Below are 17,819 nucleotides of genomic sequence, written 5' to 3'. Positions count from 1 at the left end.
TTAGGTAGCTTTCCTTGCTGATCCCTCCCATCTTCCACTCCCTGTATGCTTTCTGCTTCTTCTTAATCACCTCTCTAAGATGCTTGCTCATCCAGCTTGGTCTATAACTCCTGCCTATGAATTTTTTCCCCTTTCTTGGGATACAGGCTTCTGATAACTTCTGCAGTTTTGATTTAAAGTAATCCCAGGCCTCCTCTACCTTTAGATCCATAAGTTCTTCAGTCCAATCCACTTCGCTAACTAATTTTCTTAATTTTTGAAAGTCGGCCCTTTTGAAATCAAAAACCCTAGTTGCAGATTTATTTTTGTTAATCCTTCCATTTAGTTTGAACTAAATTAGCTCATGATCACTTGAGCTAAGATTGTCCCCTACAACCATTTCTTCTATGAGGTCCTCGCTACTCACCAAAATTAAATCTAAAATGGCATCCCCTCTAGTCGGTTCAACAACTACTTGATGAAGGAATCCATCAGCTATCGCATCTAGGAAAATCTGAGCGCTATTATTATTACTAGCTCTGGTCCTCCAGTCTATATCTAGGAAGTTAGTCTCCCATGATCACGCAGTTTCCATTAGTATTTACTTTATTAAAGACATTAAAAAGGGCTCTATCCATATCCAAATTAGATCCCGGAGGTCTATAGCACACCCCAAGCACTATCGTAGGAGAGGCTTTACTAGTTTTCTTCCCCAATGTAATTTTTGCCCAGACGGACTCTGTCTTATCCATTGCATCGCTTCTTATTTCTTTACATTCTACCTCATCATTGATATACAATGCTACTCCACCCCCTTTACCTTTGTTTCTGTCTTTCCTAAACAGCACATACCCTTCAATACCTGTAGTCCAGTCATGACTACTATTCCACCATGTTTCTGTTATCCCTATAATATCTGGTTTCACTTCCTGCACCAGTAGCTCTAGTTCCTCCATTTTGTTACCTAGGCTCCTCGCATTGGTGTACAAACATCTTAATTTTTGCTGTTTGGCCTTGCTCACATTTTGTACCCTATTAGGCACAGTCATTCTACAGCCAGTATAACCTATTAGACTAGTATCCACACCGCCCTCGCTCCTTATATACATTCTCCTACTCACGGCTGTATCCTTTCTTACTTTGTCTTCTTCCCTGTCAATGCTAAAATCTGGCGTGGAGATTTCCTGGACATCTCCCATCCATCTCCCCCTAATTCCTAGTTTAAAGCTCTCTATCAGTTCTGCCAGCCTCAATCCTAGAAGTCTATTTCCTTCCCTACTCAGATGAAGTCCATCCCGAGAGAACTGTCCTCTGTTCGTGAATGCCTCCCAGTGGCCATACATCCCAAAGCCCTCCTTATAGCACCACTGCCTAAGCCATCTGTTGACAGTCAATCTTGTCACACCTTTGTTGCCCTTCTCTAGGAACAGGAAGGATCCCACTAAAGATCATCTGAGCCTCAATTTCCTTAAGCGTCTTCCCCAGCCTAGCATAGTCTCCCTTAATACTTTCCAGTGAGAATCTAGCCGTATCATTTGTTCCCACATGAAGGATAATTAGGGGATTCTTTCCCGCTCCCTTTAGGATCCTTTTCAACCTCAGGTCTACATCCCGTATCTTAGCACCCGGAAGACAGCACACCCTTCTATTCTCAGGATCAGCTCTAGTTACAGGCCTGTCTATTCTTCTCAATAAAGAGTCCCCGATCACATAGACCTGCATTTTCCTGGTGACGGTGCTATTCTCCAGTCTCTCCCCTGTTCCCTCTGGCTGCAAGTTCTTTCCATTCCTATTTTCCCTTATAATCTTCTTCAACCCATCCTGTATCCTCCTGGGGCTCATATTTGGTGTAGTCTCCCTTGACTCTTCCCCTTTTCCTATAGGGCTAGCCTCTCTTCTCTTCTTCCTTACCCTTCCACCTTCAGCAAGTACCTGCTGAGCCCCTTCTTCATTTTCCAACTCTGCAAACCTATTCCTAAGCTCTATTTCTCCTTCACTAGCCCATCTTTTCCTCTGCCTGGTTCTTTTAGTCACATGTTTCCACTGACCACTTTCCTCACCCAGTCTCCCCTCAAAATTCCCCAGCCCTGCTTCCATCCGTGAGTCTGAGCTTTTCCCTTCAGATACCTCATATCTTTGCTCCATCATCTGCTCAAACCCCTTCCTAAACTCAACCAGACTTTCCACCTGAATCTCCAAACCTCGGATCTTTTCCTCCATCAGCTCTATCAGACGGCATTTCATGCAGAAAAAACTCTTACCGGGTCCCCCCTCCAGGATCATGTACATACCACAGCTTCCACATCCAGTCATCCCATTGTGTCTTCCGCTACAGGAGTCACTCCCACAGCTGCCTCTGTATCTGTCATCGCCTTCCCACCTAAATCCTGTTAATCTGGGAACCACCCCCCCAGCAAAAGCAAACCCCAAACAAGCACCACAATACAAACTCCCCTTGCAAACTCCCACTCAAACTCCCCTGTTTAGAGCTCATTTGCTAGCTCCTGTGCCACAGCAGCTGTCTGTGCCGCTGCCTGACTGGCTGGCTACCTTTATAGGACCCCTAGTCAGAAGCCCCACCCCCTAAGCAAGGCTCAGCTGCTCTCCCAGCACAAAGCCCCTACACACACACAAATACTAAAAATACAAAACCAAGTACAACTACCTTCTCCTCCAACAGAACTCCCACTCAACCTCCCCTGTTTAGAGCTCTGTTTGCTAGCTCCTGTGCCGCTGCAGCTGTCTGTCTGTCCATTCATCCCACAAGCATTCCAGGAGGGAGGGGGAGGGGGAGGGGGAGGGGGAAAGCCACTTCACAGGTATTCAAAGAGGGAGAGAAGACAAAAAGGGTGGGGGGAGTGCAACAGATCTTTTGAGCATAGAGGTTGTACATAGCATAGTCATACAGAGCATACAGATCACTGCTGTTCCTACAACATACCACTCATGATATTATATACCTCTATCATATCCCTCCTTAGTCTCCTCTTTTATAAGTTGAAAAGTCCTAGCCTCTTTAATCTCTCCTCATATAGGACCTGTTCCAAACCCCTAGTCATTTTAGTTGCCCTTTTCTGAACCTTTTCTAATGCCAGTATATCTTTTTTGAGATGAGGGGACCACATCTGTACGCAGTATTCAAGATGTGGGTGTACCATGGATTTATATAAGGGTAATAAAATATTCTCCATCTTATTCTCTATCCCTTTTTTGATGATTCCTAACATCCTGTTTGCTTTTTTGACTGCCGCTGCACACTGCAGGGACGTCTTCAGAGAAATATCCATGATGATTCCAAGATCTTTCTCCTGATTAGTTGTAGTTAAATTAGCCCCCATCATATTGTATGTATAGTTGGGGTTATTTTTTCCAATGTGCGTTACTTTACATTTATCCACATTAAATTTCATTTGCCATTTTGTTGTCCAATCACTTAGTTTTGTGAGATTTTTTGAAGTTCTTCCCAGTCTGCTTTGGTCTTAACTATCCTGAGCAATTTAGTATCATCTGCAAACTTTGCCACCTCACTGTTTCCCCCTTTCTCCAGATCATTTATGAATAAGTTGAATAGGATTGGTCCTAGGACTGCCCTTGGGGAACACCACTAGTTACCCCTCTCCATTCTGAAAATTTACCATTTATTCCTACCCTTTGTTCCCTGTCTTTTAACCAGTTCTCAATCCACGGAAGGATCTTCCTTCTTATCCCATGACATCTTAATTTACATAAAATGGTGAGGGACCTTGTCTAAGGTTTTCTGGAACTCTAAGTACACTATGTCCACTGGATCCCTACTACAGGACAGGCCCAACAAAGAAAACAACAGAACGCCACTAGCCATCACCTTCAGCCCCCAACTAAAACCTCTCCAATGCATCATCAAGGATCTACAACCTATCCTGAAGGACAACCCATCACTCTCACAGATCTTGGGAGACATGCCTGTCCTTGCTTACAGACAGCCCTCCAACCTGAAGCAAATACTCACCAACAACCACACACCACACAACAGAACCACTAACCCAGGAACCTATCCTTGCAACAAAGCCCGATGCCAAGTGTGTCCACATATTTATTCAGGGGACACGATCATAGGGCCTAATCACATCAGCCACACTAGCAGAGGCTCGTTCACCTGCGCATCTACCTATGTGATATATGCCATCATGTGCCAGCAATGCCCCTCTGCCATGTACATTGGTCAAACTGGACAGTCTCTACGTCAAAGAATAAATGGACACAAATCAGATATCAAGAATTATAACATTCAAAAACCAGTTGGAGAACACTTCAATCTCTTTGGTCACTCGATTACAGACCTAAAAGTGGCAATTCTTCAACCAAAAACCTTCAAAAACAGACTCCAACAAGAGACTGCTTAATTGGAATTAATTTGCAAACTGGATACAATTAACTTAGGCTTGAATAAAGACTGGGAGTGGATGGGTCATTACATAAAGTAAAACTATTTGCCCATGTTTATTCCCCCCCGCCCGCCGCGTTCCTCAGCCATTCTTGTCAACTGCTGGAAATGGCCCACCTTGATTATCACTACAAAAGGTTTCCCCCCTCCCCCCACCACTCTCCTGCTGATAATAGCTCACCTTACCTGATCACTCTCGTTATAGTGTGTATGGCAACACCCATTGTTTCATGTTTTCTGTGTATATAAATCTCCGCACTGTATTTTCCACTGAATGCATCCGATGAAGTGAGCTGTAGCTCACGAAAGCTTATGCTCAAATAAATTTGTTAGTCTCTAAGGTGTCACAAGTACTCCTTTTCTTTTTGCGGATACAGCCTAACACGGCTGCTACTCTGAAACCTCTAATAGATTAGTAAGGCATGATCTCCCTTTACAGAAACCATGCTGACTTTTGCACAACGATTTATGTTCTTCTATGTGTTTGACCATTTTATTCTTTAGTATTGTTTCAACTAATTTGCCCAGTACTGACATTAGGCTTACTGGTCTGTAATTGCCAGGATCACCTCTAGAGCCCTTCTTAAATATTAGCGTTACATTAGCTATCTTCCAGTCATTGGGTACAGTAGCTGATTTAAAGGACAGGTTACAAACCATAGTTAATAGTTCCACAATTTCACATTTGAGTTCTTTCAGAACTGTTGGGTAAATGCCATCTGGTCCTGGTGACTTGTTACTGTTAAGTGTCTCAGTTAATTCCAAAACCTCCTCTAGTGACACTTCAATCTGTGACAATTCCTCAGATTTGTCACCTACAAAAGATGGCTCAGGTTTGGAAATCTCCCTAACATCCTCAGCTGTGAAGACTGAAGCAAAGAATTGGTTTAGTTTCTCCGCGATGACTTTATCATCTTTAGTGCTCCTTTTGTATCTCGATTGTCCAGGGGCCCCACTGGTTGTTTACCAGGCTTCCTGCTTCTGATGTACTTAAACATTTTGTTATTACCTTTTGAGTTTTTGGCTAGCTGTTCTTAAAACTCCTTTTTGGCTTTTCTTATTACATTTTTACACTTAATTTGGCAGTGTTTATGCTCCTTTCTATTTATCTCACTAGGATTTGACTTCCACTTTTTAAAATATGCCTTTTTGTCTCTCACTGCTTCTTTTATATGGTTGTTAAGTCATGGTGGCTCTTTTTCAGTTCTTTTACTGTGTTTTTTAATTTGGGGTATACATTTAAATTGAGCCTCTATTTTGGTGTCTTTGAAAAGCAGCTTGCAGGGATTTCAGTCTAATCACTGTACCTTTTAATTTCTGTTTAACTAACCTCCTCATTTTTGCATAGTTCCCCTTTCTGAAATTAAATGCCACAGTGCTGGACTGTTGAGGTGTTCTTTCCACCACAGGAATGTTAAATGTTGTTATATTATGGTCACTATTTCCAAGCAGTCCTGTATTAGTTACCTCTTGGACCAGATCCTGCGCTCCATTCAGAACTAGATCGAGAGTTGCCTCTCCCCTTGTGGGTTCCTGTACTAGCTGCTCCAAGAAGCTGTCATTTAAAGTATCAAGAAATTTTGTCTCTGCATTTTGCCCTGAGGTGACATCTACCCATTCAATATGGGGATAACTGAAATCCCCCACTATTATTGAGTTCTTTAATTTTGATAGCCTCTCTAATCTCCCTTAGCATTTCATCGTCACTATCAGTCTTGATCAGGTGATCGATAATAGATCCCTACTGTTCTTTTCTTATTAGAGCACGGAATTACTATCCATAGAGATTCTATGGAACATGTGGATTCATTTAAGATTTTTTCATTTGTTTCTACATTTTCTTTCACATATAGTGCCACCTCCCGCCCCGCACAACCTGTTCTGTCCTTCCGATATATTTTGTATTCCAGAATGATTGTGTTGTCCTAATTCCACCCCAGAAGCCTAATACCAGGTTTCTGTGATGCCTATTCTATCAATATCCTCCTTTTACATGAGGCACTCTAGTTCACTCATCTTATTATTTAGACTACTAGCATTTGTGTACAAGCACTTTAAAAACTTGTCACTGTTTATTTGTCTGCCCTTTTTTGATGTGTCAGATTTGTTATGTGAATGTTTCTCGTCTGAACTGGCCCATACTTTATCCTCTTCCATCCTCTCCTCCTGCCTAAAACCTAGAGAATCTCTATCAATAGACTCTCCTCTAAAAGAAGTCTCTGTCCGATCCACGTATGCCTCTGCAGCAATCTGCTTTCCCCCATCTCCTAGTTTAAGAACTGCTCTGCAACCTTTTTAATGTTAAGTGCCAGCAGCCTGGATCCACTTTGATTTAGGTGGAGCCCATCCTTCCTGTATAGGCTCCCTCTATGCCAAAAGTTTCCCCAGTTTCTAATAAATCTAAACCCGTCCTCTCTACACCATCGTCTCATCCACAGATTGAGACTCTGAAGCTCTGCCTGCCTACCTGGCTGTGCACGTGGAACTGGAAGCATTTCTGAGAATGCCACCATAGAGGTCCTGGATTTCAATCTCTTTCCTAGCAGCCTAAGTTTGGCCTCCAGGAAGTCTCTCCTACCCTTCCCTTCCCTGTGTCATTGGTACCTACATGTACCACAACCACCAGCTCCTCCCCAGCACTACACACAAGTCTATCTAGATGCCTTGAGAGATCTGCAACCTTCGTACCAGGCAGGCAAGTCACCATACGGTTCTCCTGGTCATCACAAACCCAGCTATCTATAAGAGCATAAGCTTTCGTGAGCTACAGCTCACTTCATCGGATGCATCGATGAAGTGAGCTGTAGCTCACAAAAGCTTATGCTCTAATAAATTTGTTAGTCTCTAAGGTGCCACAAGTACTCCTTTTCTTTTTGCGAATACAGACTAACACGGCTGCTACTCTGAAACCAGCTATCTATGTTTCTAATGATCGAATCTCCCATTACCAACATCTGCCTTTTCCTAATGACTGGAGTTCCCTCCCCACAAAAGGTAAGCTCAGTGAGAGAGGATACCCCATCATCATCTGGAAGGAGGGTCCCAACTATGGGAAGGATTCATAGATATTAAGGTCAGAAGGGACCATTATGATCATCTAGTCTGACCTCCTGCACAATGCAGGCCACAGAATCTCACCCACCCACTCCTGCGATAAACCCCTCACCTATGTCTGAGCTATTGAAGTACTCAAATCATGGTTTAAAGACTTCGAGGTGCAGAGAATCCTCCAGCAAGTGACCTGTGCTCCATGCTACAGAGGAAGGCGAAAAACCCCCAGGGCCTCTTCCAATCTGCCCTGGAGGAAAATTCCTTCCCGACACCAAATATGGCGATCAGCTGAACCTTGACCATATGGGCAAGATTCACCAGCCAGATACCCAGGAAAGAATTCTCTGTAGTAACTCAGATTCCACCCCATCTAACATCCCATCACAGGCCATTAGGCCAATTTACCATGAATACTTAAAGATCAATTAATTGCCAAAATCATGTTATCCCATCATACCATCTCCTCCATAAACTTATCAAGTTTAATCTTGAAGCCAGATAGGTCTTTTGCCCCCACTGCTTCCCTTGGAAGGCTATTCCAGAACTTCACTCCTCCGATGGTTAGAAACCTTTGTCTAATTTCAAGTCTAAACTTCTCTATGGCCAGTTTATATCCATTTGTTCTTGTGTCCACATTGGTACTGAGCTTAAATAATTTCTCTCCCTCTCCAGTATTTATCCCTCTGATATATTTATAGAGAGCATTCATATCTCCCCTCAACCTTCTTTTGGTTAGGTTAAACAAGCCAAGCTCCTTGAGTCTCCTTCTGCTCCCATTGATCGCTCTCCTTCTCTGGGCCTTTCATCCTCCTTAACAGTACAGGGCTGTGTCCTCCACAGCTAGAGGTGGGACAAATCTACAGCATCCCGGAAAGCCTCATCAACATACCTCTCTGCCTCCCTTAGCTCCTCCAGTTCTGCCACCCTGGCCTCCAAAGCCCATACACAGTCTCTGATGGCTAGGAGCTTCTTGCACCGAATGCACACACATGCCACCCGCCCATAGGGCTGGTAATCATACATGCTACAATGAGCGCAATAAACAGGATAGCCCCCACTCTGCTGCTGGGCTTCTGCCTGCATTCTCTCCTTCAGCTACCTAGGTTAATGATAGGGTTTTTGTTTAAATCAAGAAGTTTTGATTATAGTTTAGTTTAAAGGTTTTAAAGAATGGTAAGTTTCAGAGTAGCAGCCATGTTAGTCTGTATTCGCAAAAAGAAAAGGAGTACTATGCTCAAATAAATTTGTTAGTCTCTAAGGTGCCACAAGTACTCCTTTTCTTTTTAAAGGATGGCAAGTGTACCTCGTCCCCTTTCCAAACTCCCTCTCGAAACTCCATTAGCGGTCCCTGTTTGCAAAGCTCCCTGGTCGCTTGCTCACTGCTTTATAAAGCCCTGGCCTTCTTGATAGCCCACCCCATGACTAAGGCTCAGCCAATGAATAGAGGCTTCTAGATTTCAAACCTTGTTTAGAAACTCACAGCTTCCAATTGCCAGCCACAGCACAGTCCAACAAACAAACAAATGCTCAGCACACACCAAGTAATCCCCAAACACACACACACACACACACACACACACACACACACACACACACACTACAGACAGCCATTTACCCCAAGGGTCCCATACTTGCTCCTCGTTCACCTGGAGAACTCCCTCTCGAAACTCCCTGTTCGACAAGAACGCCCTTGATCATTTTATGAATCCTTTAAGCTCTTGTAAAGCCAAGATGATATAACCTATGAAAAAATATTCCTCAGCGATGGATACAATATGCAAAAAACTACATTGTGTGTTATGCAACAGATTAATACTAGCAATGAGAGAACTGGTTCAGAACTGACCAAAACTCTCAGCTCAAATATTTCATCAACCAAATGTTTTTGAAGGTGTTTCCAAATAACTTCTATACCTGATCTAAAGTCTGCTCCAACTAGACAAACTAGTGCTGCTGATAGACCACCAGAGGGATCACTGTCTCTCTAAGTCTGATAGTATCTGCACATCTCACAGTTCTTGCCACATATACGTGCCTAATTGATGACCTGGGGCAAAACCTCCCTGGCCTTACTTGAAGTCAGGCAATTTTGCCATTGACTTCAGTGGGGACAGTTTCATCCCAGGTATCTCTCTGTATTTATGCATGCAGCCACAAATCATTACAACCTGCTAATGTACAATAGACTCAACTTTGGCAGCTCTTTACTCAGAGCGGGACAGGTAGAGGCCAGCATTGATAGAAGATTGGGTACTTACACATCATAAACTTTGAACAGGACTGCCAGCAGGAGACTCGATTGGTCTGACAGAGCTGACGCCAGGTCTGGACAGCCGGGTGCAGTCCTTACTGCCTGTATCTCCAGCTTGCACACCCTATTCATGGGACTGAGTCAGTGCTTTTTCTTGTTTCTCACATGAATTGGAAGAAAACTGTAAAAAACTCTTGTGCACAATTAGATCAGCAAATGTGAGCTCTATTGTAAGAGTAGGGCTCAAAGAGTTTGAAATTTCCAAAGAACCTGCTTCATAACTGCCTTATGTTCTGATGAAGTTTACATTTCATTTTCAATTTGCATGGTACCAATTAAACTGAACATTACCTGTTTTATAAACAGGACCTCAAGGTTCTGAGGTTTTTCCCCTTCGGGAGCAGGAGAAAACAAACCAAGCCAGCATGTTTATCTTTCTCAGCCCCAAACATATTGCTGAGTAGATTTACAGTGTGTTTGCTTTTGGGCTCATTGATCTTAGCCTTCAAACAATGAACATTCTCTCTGTAAAATGAATAAATGGATAAAACGGAGGCTCAGTAAAAAAATATTCTCCTTAGAGGCATTTGCCAAACTCTCAGTTTCCCTTTCGTATTTTAACTAATTGCCATCCATTAGGTTTTGTCCCTTCTTTCTGAAGAGATGCATAATATGTTGCCCTAGAAATGTTTTTTATGGCTGGCTTCTTCACTGACATCAATGGACCTATGCTGGGTTTACACCAGCTGAGGATCTGGCCCATAACTTTTATCTCCAGCATTTTACCAGACTAATTTGGTACCAAGCATTCTGATGAGTGAAAGGACAGAACAAGGAGTAATGGTCTCAAGTTGCAGTGGGGGAGGTTTAGGTTGGATATTAGGAAACACTATTTGACTAGGAGGGTGATGAAGCATTGGAATGGGTTATCTAGAGAGGTGGTGGAATTTCCCTCCTTAGAGGTTTTTAAGGTCAGGCTTGACAAAGCCCTGGTTGGGACGATTTCATTGGGGATTGGTCCTGCTTTGAGCAGGGGGTTGGACTAGATAACCTCCTGAGGTCCCTTCCAATCCTGATATTCTAGGATATATTCTATGACAAAAGACACTTTACCTCCCGTGGGGAAAGAAAGAGTAATTATCTCTTCACTTCTTCTACATGCCTCTTTGTACTCCCATATAATAGGCCTTGATGCGTTAGAAGCCAAAATGGTTCATTTTGTTATGCTGATGGATAAATAAAAGGATTTTGCTGATTCCATTAAAGTGTGTTTTATTGCAAAGCTGGATATCTTTATTCTTTTTCTATAAGTCTATGTCCTATTGTTTAGCTCTTATGACAATAGTGATGTAATTGTTTCATTTTCTGAACAATTAATAGTAAGGTTCTTATAAAGTATTTTTCATCAATAGATTTCAAGCATTTTATAAATCAGGTTAGCATCATTATCCACATTTTACACATGGTGAAACTGAGGCACAGAAATGATGCGATTTGCCTAAACTCATCCAGCAAACCAGTAGTAGTGTCAGGAATAAAATTCAGGTCTCCCGAGCCCAAGTCCACTGCACTATCCACTAGGCCACATCATTTTGAAGAGAAACCAGAGTATACGTATATTAATTGTACATTTAACTATGCATGTATTGTAGGAAGGAAAAGAGAGAGGTAATTCCAAAATCAGAGAAAAACTGGAGAGAGAGAGACTTATGAAACTAATTCATAAAAAATACGCAATATAGTAATTCTGAATGATTGAATAACAGGATGATGTGGAGTAAATTCCATGCCCCACTGAAGCCAATGGAAGTTGTGCCATTGACTCAGTTGGCCCAGGATTTCACTCTTGATTCATATTTCTCTAGAAAAATGGAGCTGAGTTTTCAGTACAGACTGCTTGTTCTGCATGGGGCTGTTGGGCACAGCTGTTTTTTTTTTTAAAGTATTTTTTGCGGAATTTTTAAAAAGAAACCAAGAACATTATTTTTGGTGTGGGGGGAGGGAGGGTTCTTTTTTAAATGAAGTGAATTTGATTTGAAATTAAACATTTTGTTTCAAATTTTTCAGTTTTCTTTCTTTTGTTTTTTATTTTGTTTCCCTTTCTTTCCTTTTTTCCCCTCTGGAAAAATCGTTGCAAGAGGGAGAGAATCGGGGGACGGGAAGTAACATTTAAACCCAGGAATGATTCATTTTGTTGGGTTTGGATTTAAAAAAAAAAAAATCAAGAAAAATTTGAAACTGAAAATTTTCCATAAAAATATATGCATCATTCAAAAAGCTATTTTGTCAAAAAAAAAAAAAACTTTCCAATAAAAAGATTTTAACCAGCTCTAACAAAATGGTGGGAAAATTAAACAAACATCACTAAGGTAAAACAAAAAGTTTGTCAAAGTTCTTTTTAGTGGTCAGACTTAGCACAGAACATGGAAAGGTAAGTTAGTCAAAATGAAACAAGTTGGGGCCACCGAAAACATCCGAGAAACTGCTCTCTCTCATGTGTGGAATATTGAGTTTGTATCTGCAGTGGAAACTTGATTAGGTGGACACACAAATCCATCCAACGAAGAGAAACACATAATTTGCTCTCTACCCAATCAAAACAGTCTGAATATCAAATTTATGAATTCTTGAATCAATACTCAAAGTGATCAGTCCAGAAGCAGACCGCAGGATAAAGTATATTTGCATAAACATGCATTTGCTATATTCAAAGAACAAATCCATGGAAATGATGATCTCTTCAAGGAGAATTCTTAAACAGAAAAAGGGGCTATAATTGACAAATTAATTGTTCTCTGCAAATTGATTGCCGGCCCTACTAATATAGTTTTAGAATAATTTATTCAATCATACTTTTCAAATGAATATATTCTAAATATTTTAAAAATGCAGCAATTCTGTCTTGGAGTTTTAGTAAACCTCCCTAGTTCCGCTCATATTGTGGTATTTTATTTTATTAGAGATTTAGACAATACCATTGAGGCCCTGTTAATAAATGAAACACTGATGTCAGTGCAAAAAGTAGTTTGGTAAAACTAATGTCCTCATTTATTCAGACCCTCACAAAGAAAAACAAACTAAACTAATAAAAAGCCCTGATGAGAAAAAACAAATAGTTTTGTTCTGTGGTCTAAACAGAACCAGACTCTGATGTATAATTTAGTTTATATATCAACAACTCCTTGACAGGATGATACTTTGTATTGCCTAGCTGAGTACTTGTTTTGCTCCAAATACTATAAAATATTAAGAGTCAGATTGGCCCCCTCCTTGTTAAAACCCAAGGGAAGCGGCTAAGGGGGAAGAAGTCTCTTCAGAGTTCTTCCCTACCTTCCTGTGGTGGATGAGGTTTGCCCCTCCTGCCCAGAATGAGCTGCAGGGCTCCCCCACAAACCTGGAAAAAGCCAAAGGATCTTCAAGAGGATGAGTCCATTTGCACATTAGCTTTGTGTCTCTCTGCTGCCTTTGTGACCCTTGTAATGGGGCACACAAGCATCCATTCAAGGCAGGAAAGGGCTAATGGGGTATTGAAGGCCAAATTAACTCAGACACTGGCGCAGGAGACAGACTTCCAGGAAGTGGCTTAAAAAGAATAGCCCTGGGCAGTTAGAGGAAAGCAGGTATGGAAAACAGACATGGGGCTCTTACTATGGGAGAGAAGGTGGCTGGGGCCTAGCAGATGTCCTTCAGCAATATTCCCTAAATGGTGGGTCCTGGGAAGGTTCTAGACAGGTTGCTACATCCAGGCCCAGATTAACCCATTGCTGGGTCCTGGCCTAGGCAAATAGATACCTTTCCTTCTGAGAGTAGGTGGTCCCAAGGGGGTGAATGGGCCAAACTTGAGTGGCACTATGACCCTGTGCACCAGGTTGTAATGCCTGGAGAGGGTAGCTGGACCCAGCTCTGCAGGACAGAAGCTACCACTAGGGGTGAGTGTGGGGCAGGCTTGCCCTCCAAACCCCCCCACCCCTGTGAGGGCTCCTCTCTGCACCTGGCCAGGATTAAGGGTGTGGGTGCATATATGTAATGGTGGGTCACACAAAAAATGCTGTTGGTTGGTTGCCTTCCTAAAAGTCTGAGAGCCGCTGTTCTAGAGGAAAGAGAAGAGTTTGTTTGCATTGCTTCATACTTTATTGGACTTTGAATGCCTTGGGACGGTAGAACTGAGAGTGCCCTAGCTGGAGAGGTAAATCTCTGCAATTGCAATTCATCAGTTACAGACCAGGCAGAGCAGCTGGGAAACGGAAGCCAAGAGGCTGTGCATTGCACAATGGTAAGGTTGCACCATAAGACTGCCCCAGTTCCTCACCTGCTCCCCTGCTCTCACAGTTCAGCTCTAGTGAAGCTGTGCTACAAGAACACCCCCAGGTCAGCCAGGGCTACTCTGGAGACCTCTTTAATGCAGGATTCTCGCTGTGGAAGGAGATCCATGGCATATCCCCAGGCTACACAGTCTTATCTGTAAACTCTGTGGATTAGGTGAGGGTGAATGTGTGGACCCTTGAGATATCTACCCCACCAGCCACATCGGGGCACCCACTCCCTGCCTCAGCCCACTCAATCCATGCTCCGCTATGCAGGATAGGAGCTGCTGTTGCAGAGGCACCTGACATTCCCCCTTTCCTTGTAAGGGTGGGGAGCTTCAAAAGGGAAGGCCCCCTTCTTGTGTCTCTTTGGAGCACAAACTGCCCCACAATCATTAACACCAGTGGCTTTCGTTTGGTTCTATTGGGCAAATTAATAGAGACTGATGCCATGAGGCTTCGACTAAAGGCAAAATAAGCACAGAAATCTTCCTTAGAAAGGAGCAGGTATCAGATTCCTCTAATAATCAATAGGAAAAGCTGCCTTGTGCCACAGATAAGGCTAAAGTCACAGAATGTCAGGAATAAGATTTAAGGGCAGACCAGTGATGTCTTGAGTTACCTGACAGTAAGTCACCCTATTAACATACAGAAGAACCAGGTCCTGCTTTACTGCTCACCAAGGTCCTGTTTCTGCTTCTACTGAAATCAGTGCCAAAAATCCCACTGATTTGAATGGGCAAAATTTTGTTCTCAGTTACACTGATGTAAATCCAGAATAATCTACATTTGAAAGTTATCCCATATTTATCAATACTGTGTCCCAGTCCAACAAAATTAAGCATGTGCTTAAGCACTTTAAGCATGCAGGTATTCCCCTTGTCTGGACGGTTCATGTGCTTAAGTGATGTGTGTGCTTAAGTGTTTCACTAGATCAGGGCCTAAAGGAGAACCCTTTTTGATGCTATGGGACAGATTTGAGCTCAAAGCTTTTTACCACAAAGAAAGGGTCCCTTTACTTTCTGAAATCCCACATCAAATGAAGTTATGTCAGTGTAGTTGGTACTACTGTGAAGAGTCAGATCTCCTGACTAGTTAATTATCTATGTGTAAGTGTCTATATATGAGCCCTGCTTAAATAAACAATTGAGGGACAAACAAAAAACCCAAAGGAGAGAACTATCACCATGCAAATAAGGACACCCATCCTGGGTCAAACCAAGGCTCCCTCTAGCCCTGTATCCGGTCTTCTGACAGGAGCCAGTGCCAGATGCTTCAGAGAGAATGTACAAGCAGGCCAATTATTGCATGATCCATCCCGTGTCATCCAGTCCCAGCTTCTGGCAGTCAGAGATTTAGGAACATCCAGAGCATGGGATTGTGTCCCTGATCATCTTGGCTAATAGACATTGATGGACCTATCCTCCATGAATTTATCTGCTTCTTTTTTGTAAATCCAGTTTTGGACTTTACAACATCCCGTGGCAACAAGTTCTACAGGTTGACTATGTGTTACATGAAGTAGTACTTCCTTATATTTATTTTAAACCTGCTGCCTATTCATTTCATTTGGTGACCCCTGGTTGTTGTGTTATGTAAAGGGATATAACAGTTTCTTATTCAATTTCTCCACACCATTCATGATTTTATAGACTTCTGTCATATTCCCTCTCTTAGGGCTAGTCTACAGTGGCAATGCTAAAGCCGTGCCAGCGCTTTAATGTGACTTGTGTAGTTGCGGCAGAGCACAGGGAGGGAGCTCTCCCAGTGCTCTAAAAAAAGAAAAAACACACCTCCACGAGGGACATAGCTACTAGCACTGGGAGCATGGCTCCCAGCGCCGGTGCACTGTCTACACTGGTGCTTTACAGCACTGAAACTTGCTGCCCTCCAGGGGGCGTTCTTTCACACCCCTGCGCAAGACAGTTGCAGCGCTGTGAAGTGCCAGTGTAGACAAGCCCTTTGACTTTGGTGATACTATTACATTTTTATTAGGTGTGATGTGAAGTGATATACAGAATGGTTATGCATACCTTCCAAAGTTTTACACAGATTCAAAGGATTCCTTTGTACGACTACATATTAAGTAACAAGAAAGAGAGAGAAAAACACTCTTGGGTAAAATCCTGGCCCCACTGAAGTCAATGGATGCTTTGCCACAGAGTCGGGCTTTCACCCCTTATATCTCTAAGAATGCTGAGTTTCATTACATTTTGGGTCAGCAATAGGAAAACAATTTTGCAGAAAATTCTAAAACTTTCCATTTTGCAGGCTTCAAGAAGGGTTCGTTTTCTATGTTATGTGCAATTTTCTGTGACATTTTTACTGAAAAGTTTATCAATCATTTCTAAAATGATTGTGATTACTAATGCCCTGATTTTTCCAGTAGCTTCCAGTAAGTAAGAAATTTCAGTAATTTCAAAAATTACAAAAAAGGTGGGGTGGCAGAAATCACAGGAAATGTTGTGCAAAACACAACACTTTGATTATCCCCAGCAAATCTTTGTAAAAAGATCAATGGGGGAGCGGGGGGGAAAAGAGACTATTATTTGAAAAATGAGAAGAAAAAGAAAAAACACGCTACTGGCTCTGATACTTTATAAAAAAAAAAAGTGTCTATATACTCATTCAGAAAATGTCTTCATGTCCAAAATGGCAATAAGGGTAGTCAATCCTTTAATTAAAGGCTTTCAAACATATAAACAAAGAAGATGCACATGAAAGGAGAGGGTTACACTGACACAAGGATGATTTACTCAGACCTGTCAGCAATGGGGAAGGAACAGACAAATTGTAAGTCAATTATAACTGTCAGATGTATCCAACCTATGTGAGGCTTTGCATGATGTTTCTTATTTCATTAAATTTTCTCTGTTTTCTAGTTGGAATAATCCTGACCTTATTTAACATCATTATGGAATTAGACTGTTGTTTTAGGAAACATGCTCTGGTGATGAGGAAAATGAAGATCTGATCTAAGAGTTGCCCCTCTTGGGGCACTCAGTCAAAGGCCTGGGACAAAAGACCATTACCAATACATGCTGCCAAAGTAATGATTTTAAGCTCCCATAACTTTGCTAGACACTAAAAATCATGGACTGAATAGAGACACTGGATTTATGGCTCATGACAACAAACACATTAACCCCCTTCCCGCAGCATTTTTCTCTTCCCTCCTCCTCATGACTGGTGAGGTGTTAATGGGCCACATCACCTTGAATGGTCTCTTTGAAATATGTGCTAACTACTTTATGCTGAACAATTTGTTCCACCATGTATTTATCTGTGACACTCTGGGTATGTCTACACTGCAATGTAAGCCCAGGGTTTAACTCAGGCTCAAGCCTAGACCCACTTCTGGTCTATGCACAAATCATGCTAACTCAGGGCTCGAACCAAGGTGCCAGGACCTGATGAGGCAAAGAGTCCCAGCCTGAGTCAAGCTGGGACCCAGGGTTCAACACCTATTGCTTTGCAGTGTAGACACAGCCCCGCTGGACTCATGCTCTGGGTGTCCACCAAAAGTATTCCACAATCCCATGGGCCAACTTTCTTTGCCTTCTGGACAGTCAAGTTTGGTGGACAGTCACGTTTTCTCACACTGCACCATGAAAAAAAGGGCTAGAGCAGGGATCAGCAACATATGGCACATGTGCCAAAAACGGCATGCGAGCCGGTTTTTAATGGCATGCTGCTGCCTGCCAGGTCCCTGCCGCCAGCCCCACTGGACCCCGGCAGGCAGCAGAGTGCCATTAAAAATCCTGCCCACCCCAGTCAGCTCTTCTCCCGCCCCTGCCACAGGTGAAGAAGC

This window comes from Dermochelys coriacea, chromosome 1, assembly GCF_009764565.3.
Source record: "Dermochelys coriacea isolate rDerCor1 chromosome 1, rDerCor1.pri.v4, whole genome shotgun sequence".
In the NCBI taxonomy this organism is placed as follows: domain Eukaryota; kingdom Metazoa; phylum Chordata; order Testudines; family Dermochelyidae; genus Dermochelys; species Dermochelys coriacea.
The sequence above is the reverse complement of the archived record's forward strand: the minus strand, read 5'-3'. Positions refer to the sequence as shown.